Below are 12622 nucleotides of genomic sequence, written 5' to 3' on the forward strand. Positions count from 1 at the left end.
GTATTTCATATAAATGCTGAAATGCAGAAGGTATTAACGCTATAGGAGAGTCTCCCAACAACAGGACATGTGTCTTCCTTCTTTTTTCATGAACTTCTAGTTTTCTTTTCAAAATTTTTTCTTTCTTTCTTTCCTTCTTTTCTTTTCCTTTTAAATATAATTTCCCCTTCCTTCCTTCCTTCCTTCCTTCCTTCCTTCCTTCCTTCCTTCCTTCCTTCCTTCCTTCCTTCCTTCCTTCCTCTTTCTCTCTCTTTCTCTCTCTCTCTCTCTCTCTTTCTTTCTTTCTTTCTTTCTTTCTTTCTTTCTTTCTTTCTTTCATTTCTTTATTTGACAGAGACTTGCTATGTAATCCAGGTTTGTCTCAGACTCACTATATAACCCATGCTGAAATTGATTTTAACAACCACCCTGCCTTATCCTTCCATGTGCTGCAGGGATTACCACCATGCACCGCCATGTCCAGCTGCAGTTCTATGTCATCAACCTTGGACATCTCATCATTTCTCTCTCTGAGCCTGCTTTCTCCTATGTGTAACCCCACCCAGCCTTGCTCAGAGATTCATGGTGGAAGGCCTGGACTCAGTATACAGGCTACAGAACCATTAGTACACATCCAGTGGTAAGGAAGACAGAGTGACACCATCCACAAAATAGGCTTCATTAAGAGAGGGAGGATCGGCCAAACTTAGTGGTGCATACCTTTAATCCCAGCATTGAGGAGACAAAGGCAGTTGGATCCCAATGACTTTGAGGCCAGCATGGACTACATAGTCAGTTCTAGGACAGCCAGGGCTATGTAGAAAGCCCCTGTCTCAAAGACAGGTGAGTGGGCTGCCTTACAACCATAAGGGCCATGGAGACTTGAGGTAGGGGAACATTATGAGAGACGGTACATCACAGCAGAGGCAGTGTGGCACAGACATGAGACAGGTTATAGATGCTATAAAAACACCAACAACCTTCACTTCCTATGAAAGAGCAAAAGCAATAGTGTCATGTACTCAGTGAGGGGGACCTGAACTGGTGGGACGGAGAGGGAATCATTGGGGTGTTTTTTTGTTTTTTTTTTTGTTTTGTTTTGTTTGTTACCTTTTCCTAGGGGTTGAGAGTCTGGCCATGGTTCAGACAATTTAGGGGCAGAGGCATCAGGTCATGTGTTCAGAGCTGTAGAACAGTGTAGGTGGCAGAGATAAGGAAGCATGTTTGTTTACTGTTACATTGGCCTCAGGCAGAGAATAGAACAGCAGAGGAGGTGACCTTGTTAGGGTTACTACAGCTGCAATAAAACACTGTGAGAAAAGCAACTTGGAGAGGGAAGGGTTTAGGCTCACATTTCCATATCACTGTTCATCATCAAAGGAAGCCAGGGCAGGAACTCAAACAGGGCAGGAACCTGGAGGCAGGAGCTGATGCAGAGGCCATGGAGGAATGGAGGGATGGAGGGATGTTGCTTACTGGCTTGCTCAGCCTGCTTTCTAATAGAACCCAGAATCATCAGTTCAGGGTGAACCCACCCAGAATAGGCTGGGCCCTCCCCATTGACCACTAATTAAGAAAATGCCCTATGGGCTTGCCTGCACTCAGATCTGAAAGAGGCATTTTCTCAGCTCAGGCTCTGGCCCTCAGACGACTACAGCTTGTGTCTAGTTGATATAAAACTAGCTAGTAAGCCGGGCACGGTGGTGCACGCCTTTAATCCCAGCACTCGGGAAGCAGAGGAAGGCAGATTTCTGAGTTCAAGGCCAGCCTGGTCTACAAAGTGAGTTCCAGGACAGCCAGGGCTATACAGAGAAACCCTGTCTCAAAAAACAACAAACAAACAAACAAACAAACAAACAAAACCAAAAACCTAGCTAGTATACGGAGGTATGGCCTGATTTCTGAGGGCATGTGGGGTTTGGGGCTGTGTGTAGACAGGTCTGTGCCACACTGTGCCTGGCTCTAACTTTCTATCTTAAAGATTAAATGGAGGAGAAAAAAATGCAGATCTCTCCCAAATACTCACAAGTAAATCAAAGAGTCAGACACTCACCCAATGCTGGGAGGAGAGCATCAGGGCACAGGTGTGGTCCTTTATGTCAGAACCGTGCTTTCCTCTGAATCCCAGGGTGCAGGAGGTGTGTGTGTGTGTGTGTTGTGCACTTGTGCAAGTGTGCTTGTGCGTGTGTATTTAAGTAACCTAAAGCCGGGCGTGGTGGCGCACGCCTTTAATCCCAGCACTCGGGAGGCAGAGGCAGGCGGATTTCTGAGTTCGAGGCCAGCCTGGTCTACAAAGTGAGTGCCAGGACAGCCAGGGCTACACAGAGAAACCCTGTCTCGAAAAACCAAAAAAAAAAAAAAGTAACCTAAAATCCCAGTTGTCCCACACTACAATCTGTTAGCATGTTTCCCTTCAAAAATCATCAGATTTCCATTCACACAGATGGGGACTCTGATGAACTGGTGTGAGATAGGGCTTCTCACGGAATCTAGAGAGGCTGAGGGGAGACAGGCAGGAGCCACAGGCAGCCAGGTCATGGGTTGGAGACTGCCTAGCAGGACACTGTGGCTCCCTATGTGGACAGCAAATGTCACCTTTCATTTCTACCTCTGTCCTTGGCTAGAGCATCTGCCTATCTGATCATGGGACACTGACTGCTGCCCAGACACTTTGCCCAGGCAAAGCAGAGCCTTCTCAAATCTCCCCCACACTCCCCAAGGCACATTCTGAAATGCAAGAGCATCCTCTTGTGTTTTCTGTATCCTCTGGCCTTCCTGCATCTGCCCAGAGTCCTTTGTCCCATGTAGGGGTATTTGTAATGGGCGCGGTGGGGTAGGAGAAGTGCCCTAAGTGTGCCTGTGTTTCTCAGAGCCCACAGAGAAGGCTCTGCCCAGTAGTTGGTGCCTGCTTTCCTCAGAGCCCACGGAGAGGGACCTGCCCAGTGGCTGTAAAGCTGTTTTTCTTAGTTCTTTAATTGTGCTAGAAATGTTAATTTCCTGAATACAAAAAATTATGCCAGGGCTTTTCCTTTCTGATGGCAGAATTGGCCTCAAAGGCTTGTTAGCCTTCAGGATGACAACTGTCAGGGTGAAGGGGGCACACAGGAGCCCTCTGGCCATGTATGCTCTCGCATTTGGAGCTGATAGGCCCTGTGGTGTTTTCATTGTTCAGCCAACAGGAAATGGCAGTGGCCCAAATAGATCACTCTGAGGTATGCATTCCTTCACTTGCTACTAACTGTATGTGTCTATCATTAACCTGTCTGTCCATCCATCTATCCATCCATCCATCTGTCTGTCCAACCTCCTTCCATCCAACTACCATATACTTGCCTATGCATCCAACCATCCATTTAACTGTCCATCACACACACACACATCTCTCCTCCCTCTATCCAACCAACCACCTACCTGTCCACTCATGCCTATAACCATCCAGCCATCCATTTATCCAGCCATCCATTTATCCATCCATCCATCCATCCATCCATCCATCCATCTCCCTGTTTATATACTCATGCCTACATCCATCCAATTGTCTATTCACTTGTCCATTTACCTACCTGTCTATCCATCTATATGTCCATCCATCTCTCTACTAGTAGAGAAAAAAGCCAGGAGGTCATCAAGTATGAGACAAGGAAAGGCAATCTTTATAGGGGTCAAATCTTACTTAAGGAAGGTGGGGACTTAGAGAACTTTGGCCTTGGATTTGGGACAGTTCTGGTGGCTGTGGTAGCTAAGGTAATAGTTGTGAGCAAGGGCTTTAGGATTTGAGCTTTTCTTCTTCTTCTTCTTCTTCTTCTTCTTCTTCTTCTTCTTCTTCTTCTTCTTCTTCTTCTTCTTCTTCTTCTTCTTCTCCTTCTTCTTCTTCTTCTTCTTCTTCTTCTTCTTCTTCTTCTTCTTCTTCTTCTTCTTCTTCTTCTTCTTCATTTATTTATTTATTTATTTTAAGTATATAAGTACACGTAGCTGTACAGATGGTTGTGAACCACCTTGTGGTTGCTGGGATTTGAATTCAGGACCTTTGGATGATCAGTCAGTGCTCCTAACCACTGAACCATATCTCCAGCCCAGGATTTGAACTTCTTTCTCTGATGCCTTTGTGGCCTTTGGGGAATCTCTTGGCTTCTTTGGTCTCTGTGGTTGTTGTAAGGACTATGTGGTGGTTTGAATAGGAATGATCCATTATACTCATTTATTTGGATACTTGATCATTAGGAAGTGATGCTGTGGCCTTGCTGGAGTAGGTGTGGTCTTACTGGAGTAGGTGTGGCCTTGTAGGAGTAGGTATGGCCTTGTTGGAGTAGGAGTAGCCTTGTTGGAGGAATTCTCTCCTTTGAGGGTCAGCTTTGAGGTTTCAAACTTTAAAGTCATACTCAGTGCTTCTCTCTCCCTGCTGCCTGAGGATCCAGATGTAGAGCTCTCAGCTTCTTCTCCAGCACCATGCCTGCCTGTGTGCTGCCATGCTTCCTGCTATGACAATAATGAAACTTCTGAAACTGTAAGCAACTCCCAATTAAATGCTTTCTTTTTTAAGAGTTTCCATGGTCGAGGTGTCTCTTCACAGCAATAGAACAGTGACCAAGACAGACACAGAATTTAGGAAAGTGCTTGGCACAGTACCTTTTACCTTATCATGGAAAGTGCCACTTGTAGGCAGTTGGTGTCACTGCAGCAGATCAGGGCAGGGAGTATAATTGGAATGGCAAGTATAGGGAGACAGAGACTACCATGTCCCTTACTTTGGTTAGGAGACCAAAAGTCACTGAGACCCCAAGATACAGGAATTCCCCCAGGATTTTCTGTGTTGTGAGAAGAGAAAGCATAAAGCCTGAGCTAGAGAGGGAGAGAGAGAGAGAGAGAGAGAGAGAGAGAGAGAGAGAGAGAGAGAGATTGGTGGGTCAATGGTGGTGGGACCACGCCTTGTCTGGGACTGCAGAGCTACACAGAACTCGGCCTTGACTTAAACTTTAACTTCATTTCAGAACCTCCAAAGATGCGCTTGGGGTAAGGGTGTCACTAGATATATCTGTCCTTTCAAGTGTGGACACTAAAGATCTCTGTCTCTGTCTCTCTTCCTGTTTCACTATTAATTTGGCTATTTCAATTGGCTTCTTGAGCCTTGCTGCCATCAGAAGCCACATGCATAAGATGAGAGTGCTATAGATGGAGGGAGCCTGAGTTTCCATGACTTGGAGGCAGGGTGCTGGTTAGCTATCTCTCAAGGTCAGGATTAATAAGTCCTGCTCCTATCGCCTTTCCTCCTGGGCAACTTCCAGATTGCAAACCTCCTGAGAGCCGCCCTGCTGCCTCCTCGGTTATATTTCTCACTCATCTCGTGACTTCTGCACGGCATTCACCTCTCTCTGCATCCTGAATGGCTGTAACATTACCAGCAGCTTCAAGCTATTGCTGCTAGCCTTGCCTTCCCCTTCACAATGGCCTATACCCCCAACCTGTAAACCAAAACAAACCCCTCCTTCTTTAAATAAAATTGGCTTTCTGAGGATTGGTAACCAAAGCTGGCTTGGCAGGGGCACAGTCTGGGACCTTAAGCCCAGAAACAGAAAGCCTTGTGAAGGGTGCCCATGACGCTGGTCTCTGAGGAGAAGAGGGCCCAGGAGTGGGCAGAGGGGAAGATTTGGTCATGGGAAGAGAAAGCAGGTCCCAGAAGTGGCGGCAGGTGCACAGGCTCAGAGAGGAGAGTCTGTAAGTTTCCAGGTCCCTGCATGCTCAGAGGAACAGTGTCCCTCTTTGGCAAGGGTCTGAATTCCTTCCCATCACCATGAGTCTGCTCATGGTCATAAAATACGAGATGACACTAGATTTGCTCATTAAGTAAATGGGATAACCAAATAATTGAGAAATGGATCCTTGTCCGGAAGGAGTGGAATTGTTCCCTGGGCTATTGTCTGTGTCCTGCTTACTGAGTAGTCTGCCAGAGACAGGCAGACAGTGTCAGGATCAGGAGTGATGAGAAACTGTGTTAAAAAGAGCCGGAAATTACCAGCGGCTGTAACAAGAGCCTTTGTTTCCTGAGAAGAAGGAGCTAAAAGGGCCCTTAGTGTTTTCTTGGGGTGGGGTTTCGGGGTGGCGTGGGGGTGGCGTGGGGGTGGGGTGGGAGCAGAGGGATGGAGAGTGGTCAGTGAGGCAGAATCGAGTCCCAGTGCTTGCCTAGTGGGAAGGAGTGACCTGAGGAGCATCTGACCCTGCTGGGTGGCTACAGAGACCCTGTATGCCCAGAACGCCTGCAGGTACATTCATCTGCCTGTCTTCTAGGCTGCTGAGACTTATGCTTCAGTTTAAAATGAAGCCTGTCTTCCAATTCAAGGCTCAGCACACCCAAGCCACAGCTTACCTTGGTACCAAGCAGAAGAACACTGGATGGTAGTCTAGGAGGCATTGTCTTGTGGGAAGCCTGGTTTCTCTGGGGGAGGGGTCATGGACAGGACCGGTTGTGTGACGGCTGTCTTTGTCAGCTTGGCACTGATCAGTTCAAGTCAAATTAGAATATATTAAAGGAGGGTTTATTGGGAAGCTGCTCTCCAGTGGTCAAGTTCACTGGCCCCAAACATTGAGGCCAGGGAAGTTGCCATGGGAAGAGGGGTGGGGGAGGGAAAAAGAGAAAGGGTTGTGCATGCAGAGAGAAAAAAACGGAGGAGGAAAGAGAGAGGGAGAGAGACAGAGACAAAGACAGAGACAGAGAGACAGAGAGAGATCTGGATTTTATAGGGAAGAACCACCTCTGGGTGAAGGTCAGCCCAGCCCCTGGACTGGGAAGTTCCAGGTTGGGGTCAGGGTATGTCAGGTAGGGACTGAGGGATGCTGGGAGAACCTGGAGTCCAGGTCTGCTTTGATATGTAAAATATGCACTTCAGTCCCTTGTCCCAGTTGAAACCAAACAGATATAACCTAGAATCACCTGGGAAAAGAGAGCATCCCAGAGAGGAATTGTTTATGTTGGGTTGGCCTGTGGGCATGTCTGTGGGGGATTATCGTAATTATGTTAGCTGATGTGGGAAGACTGCTGACTTCTCTCTATAGCATGAATTTTCTGCTACAAGATGTCAACCTGAATTGGCTCTCAGGGGTTATTCCTGTAATGTGAGCATTTAGGCTCAAGCCTGGACTTTGGTAGCTCCAGTAAGCAAGCTCACTCACCCATCCCCAATATGCCAATCAAAGAGCCAAGCAGGAGTGAAAATCAGAGAGAAGGGCTTGTTCTGTTGCAAACTCCTTCCCTGTGGATGATGTGAACAACTTTCTACCCAACCACAAACCAAGGAACCGAGTTCTGTTTGAGGAATCAACCCGTTTACTAGGCTACCTCAAAGAGCATTGGTCAAGACCATGGATGAACTTGGGGCCACACTGGAAGGTCTGCACCCAGCACAGATGATGACTCCCCTGTGGATGCATACATGGAGCCCCCTGCCCTATCTTAGCTTACAGGCAATTCTGCTAGGCTCCTAGCAACAGCTTATGTCATCATCTGCTGCCGTTGTCTGCTGCCTCCAGATGTGGGTGTATAAAAGGACTGTTTGCCACCCAAGTCCCAGTTCTTTATGTCTCTTCCCACATGTTCCCAGGCGCTCTCTCTCTCTCTCTCTCTCTCTCTCTCTCTCTCTCTCTCTCTCTCTCTCTCTCTCTCTCCTTTCTGTCATTCTCTGTCCCCTCTTCTCTGCCTTTTGGAGCTGCTCTCATCTGTCTGCCTCTACCTCTTCTCTAGGTCCTCACTCCCTTCCCTTCCCCCAATAAGTCCCCATTATACCAATCTGTTGCATGGCATAATTTCTCAGTGAGGTTTCCTTGGCATGGGCCTGCCAGATACCTCCCTCATTGCATCATATTTCATAGCACCCTCGTCTTTCCCCACTTATACTCTTTAGCCCTTCCCTGAGGCCACATACACCTGAAAACTGACTATCTGAAGGAGGATCCCATGGCCCTCATCCTTCTATAGGGGAACAGCCAAGAATCCCATCACTGGCTCATCATTGTCTGGGTTCTATGTCTCAAGATGGTCTGATAAGCTGTCAGGACTGTGTGAAACCTCTTCCTGAGAGACAAGCCTACCCTCTAGCGGGCACCAGGGTGTCAGCCTTTTCCTCTCCTCAGATTTCTCAGGGAATTCTAATCATTTGGGGTCTATTGTTTCATGAGTCTGATAGCATAAATATCTCTTTAAAATACATCATCTCCTTCCAGGATGACTATACAGCATGAACTCCAAACCCACATCCTGCCCAGCTCTGTGAAACAAGCTAAAGTAGAAGTGATTTTCTTTTATGTTCCTGGCACTCCAAAGCAGCAAGCTGGTCACAGGGACCTGCTGCTGTTTATGGTGCCTGCTAGGAGATAGGCTTGTCTCCCAGGAAGAGGTTTCACACAGTTCTGACAACTTGTCAGACCATTTTGAGGAACCCAGACAATGACCGGTCAATGATGGGCTTGTTGACTGTTGAGGTTTACCTATAGAAGGATGAAGGCCATGGGGTCCTCTTTCAGATAGTCAGTATTCAGGCATCCTTTACAACCAGTTATATGTGGCCTCAGGGTCTCAGGAAAGGGCCTCTCCTTTTAAAAAGTCAGAACTCAATAATGATATTGAAATAAAATAGGTACCACAGATTTGTGTGTTGGAAAAGTGGTTCCCAGCTGGTGATGGGGTTTTAGGAGGTTGTAGAACCTTTAGGAGGTGGACCCTTGCTGGAGGAAGTGGGTTTCTGGGAGCTTGGGAGTTACAGTATGAACCCCATCTCTCTCTGTTCACTCGCTCGTTTAGAGATGTGAACAAGCAGGCCTGTGCTCCTGCTGCCACAGCAGTGAGCCATCCATAGTGATCTCCAAACACAGCAAGACACGATACAGTGACACAGAAAGAAGTACAAAATTGTCTTTGTTTCCCAAAGTGGAAACATTGCAGTTCTTCAACAGGAGCCGGGAGAATTTCTTTGCTTTGTGTGAAACACAGAGAGCAAAGTAGGTACTAACAGAGAGAGAGAGAGAGAAAGAGAGAGAGAGAGAGAGAGAGAGAAGAGAGAGAGAGAGAGAGAGAGAGAGAGAGCGAGAGAGAGCCACTGGCTGGGGAGGAGGGAGGGAAAGAGGAGGAGGGGAGGGGCTTCTTTACATCATTCTTTTCCTTATTCCATCTCCATCTGATGCCTATCAAAACAGATTTCATGATTTAAGCAGAAGACAGAAACATGCTGGTACAGTCATACAGTCACCTTAGTGGCTTCAATAACACAGTGGTTAGAATTGTCAAGTTGGGAGGACCTTGGCTGTGACTCAGAGTGGGTTTCTAGATTGGGCTGATGCGGGTAGGAGATTTACCCTCAATGTGGGCTGCACATTCCATGGGCTGGGAGGGACTGCATACAAAGGAGAAGGTGAGCCCTCGAGGAGACCCATATTCCAGCCTCCTGAGGGTCCCCTATGCTTTGCAGACAGCTTTTCTCTCCGTGTTTCTTGCTCTGTGTATTTCCTTGTCCCTAATAAAAGCCTTTCTTTAGGGGGGGAGGGGGAGGGGGAGACAGAGATTGATCAGCAGTAATCATCTCTCTCTGCTTCCTGACTGTGGATGTCATGTGACCAGCTACCTCACACCCCTGCCATGATGGATCGCTTATATTCTCAAACTGTGAGTCAAAATAAACTGTTTGTTTGTTTGTTTGTTTGTTTGTTGTTTTTCAAGACACAATTTCTCTGTGTAGCCTTGGCTGTCCTGGAACTCACTTTGTAGATCAGACTAGCCTTGAACTCAGAGATCTGCCTGATTGGGGCTCCCGAGTGCTGGGATTAAAGGTGTGCACCACTAGCATCTGGCTAAACTCTTTCTAAAGCTCCATTTTGTTAGTTATTTTGTTGTAGTCATGAGAAAACTGATGCAACTGTCTTAGCTATGGTTCCATTGCTGTGAAGGGATACCACGACCAAAGCAGCTCTGATAAAAGAAAACATCTAACTGGGACTGGCTTTCAGTTTCAGAGGTTTAATCTATTATCATGATGGGAAGCACAGCAGCATGGAGGCAAACATGATGTAGAGGCTACATCTGGCTCTGAAGGCAGCCAGGAGGAGACTAGAATATCACACTGGGTGGAGCCTAAGCATAGGAAATCTCAAAGCCCATCCCTATATGGACACACCACACCCACAAGGCCACACTCAGTCCAGGAAGTCCACACCTCCTAATAATGCCACTGCCTGTAGGCCAACTATTCAAACACAAGAGTCTATGGGGGAGGGGGAAAACCTACTCAAACCACCACAGCAACATACAATAAATAAGGCGAAGGGACAGCCAATGCCTCATTGTGGGGCTTTCTGTTACTGGTACAACACAGAAATCACCTGACCATCTTCTGCACATGACTATAAAAACCCTGTCTCTCTCATGGAGTTTCCCAACCAGTCAGAAGGTCTTGCTCAGGTCAGTGAGATGGCTCCGGGGATAAGGGTGCTTCCAGCCAAGCCTGATGACTTTGTAAGACCCCAACCTTCGGTCATTGGTACTTACTTTGAGGAGCCCCCAAATGAGACCCTGAAATGCAGATTGATGCAGAAGTAAGAGATTTATTTTCCAGTGTGCCTACGTCGACCTTCATTCAATTAGTCCCTCAAGGCAAGTGACTAGAAGGCCACCCCAATGGCTATTACAGGTTACATCAGCAAGGTTACAGTTCAAACTTATTGGCTAAGCATATTGACCTTTAAATCTATTGGCTAGCAAGCATGACACGCATTTGAACTCTACCTGGAACTTTCCAGATGGTCAGGTGACTATCAGTCAGTACATTCTGAGATTTTTTTTTTTTTTACTCTAGAATATTCCTCTGGGTGGAGAATGAAACTTGGCCTAGCCTTGTCCCTAGGCGGGAGGGCGAAGCTGTAAGGAGGGACAAAAGCCCTTAGAGTTCCTCAACTTGAGTTCAAATCCTAGAAGAAGCAAGGGAGGAGGAGAGAACCGATTCCCACAAGCTGTCCTCTGAGTGCCAAATGCTTGCATGGCATGCATACTCCCACAAAATGTCTTTCTTCACCATTGGTTTAGTGGAGGTCCACTTGCTTCTTGCCCGAAAACCTCTGTTGGGGGCCATCTTTCAGGATGATAGGGAAGTTCTCACAGGATCCAGACCAGCAGTGCTTTGGAGCAGGCCCAACAGGAGGTCTGTTTATCTTCTCACAGTTCAGCCTTCCAGCTGAGACTCTGAGTGGGCCATTTGACTCCTACCCTTCCGTGCTGCTTTGACCTTCTTCCTCTAGCAGCTTGTTTGTCTGAGGCCACAGGATCAGCCACCCCACCAGAAGAGGAGAAAATAAGCATTGAGGAGGCCAAGCTGACTCTATGACAGGCTTCAAATCAGCAGCATAGAAGACTAGGCCTGTTTCTCTGTTTCCAAGAACTGGGCAAATCCAGGCAAATTCAGGCCTCAGAAGCTGCCCCACCACCTGGCCCAAGGCAAGGACAGTGTGTCAGTGACAGTTTCCAGACTTTCTCAACAACAGTTTCCAGACTTCCCCAGCAACAGTTTCTAGACCTCCCACCCCCCACCCCCGCCCTGCAATGATTTTGGGATGTCCTTAGTGATAGAGCCAAGATTAAGATAGAGGTCACTTACCCCTCCCCAGAATTCCCCTAATGTGCTTTAAATCAGGCCTGTGAGCTCACTTCAGTGTCTCTCCATCTTTGTAGGTGGTAGACCAACCCCAGCATGCTGGACTTCTGCAGAATAAAACACTCTTCACATTTACATACTATTTGAACCTGGAATATCATTCTTAGGTGAATCATGGACCCTTACAGCAGGTGATTGGGTGCCCCTCCCATTCTTCACATACACAGAGACAACACTACGATGGTAAATGTCACATATCACCTTAATATCATGACATCACCACAGAGAGGACCAAGCCACATGAGCCTTGGAGGGCAAACCGCATCTGTTGTAGTTTGAACATGAAATGTTCCTTACACATGTCTGAATACTTGCTTGCTGGCTGGTAGTGCTGTTTGGGAAAGCTGCCAAACCTTTAGGAGGTAGAGGAAGTATGCCACTGGGGGTGGGCTTTGAAGGCTTATAGCTTGGCCTCACTTCCTGTTTTTCTGCTCTCTGCTTCCTGACTGCTCGTCTGACCTCATGCTCATTCGGTTTGTTTTGCTTGTCCTGCCATAATGGACTATATTCCCCCTGAAAGTGAGGTAAAGTAAAACCCGTATTCCCCACGCTGCTTTGTGTCTGATCTGCTATTGTCATTGTGACAGAAAAGTAACTAAGGCAACACCCAAGCCAGGCAGTCTCCACAGGGCGTCAGTGGTAGCTCCACTTCTGCTGCTCTGTTGTCCTCTGCTTCCTTTTAATTCCTCCCTCTCTTCTTCCCTCCCTTCCCCTTCATTCAAGGCCACATACAGCTGTATGTCTGCCTCTGAAGAGTGTGAGCACGCTGTTGAGGCAGTCAGTATCCCCGAGTCCCTGTCCCCCGACAACAGAGATTAGGAAATGGGTGCATCCTTCCTTAAAACAAGAACAAAAAACAAACGTTCTTTCTTTCTTTCTTTCTTTCTTTCTTTCTTTCTTTCTTTCTTTCTTTCTTTCTTTCTTTCTTTCTTTCTTTCTTTCTTTCTTCTCTCTCTCTC

The sequence above is a fragment of the Mus caroli genome, chromosome 1 (genome assembly GCF_900094665.2).
Source record: "Mus caroli chromosome 1, CAROLI_EIJ_v1.1, whole genome shotgun sequence".
Taxonomy (NCBI): Eukaryota; Metazoa; Chordata; class Mammalia; order Rodentia; family Muridae; genus Mus; species Mus caroli.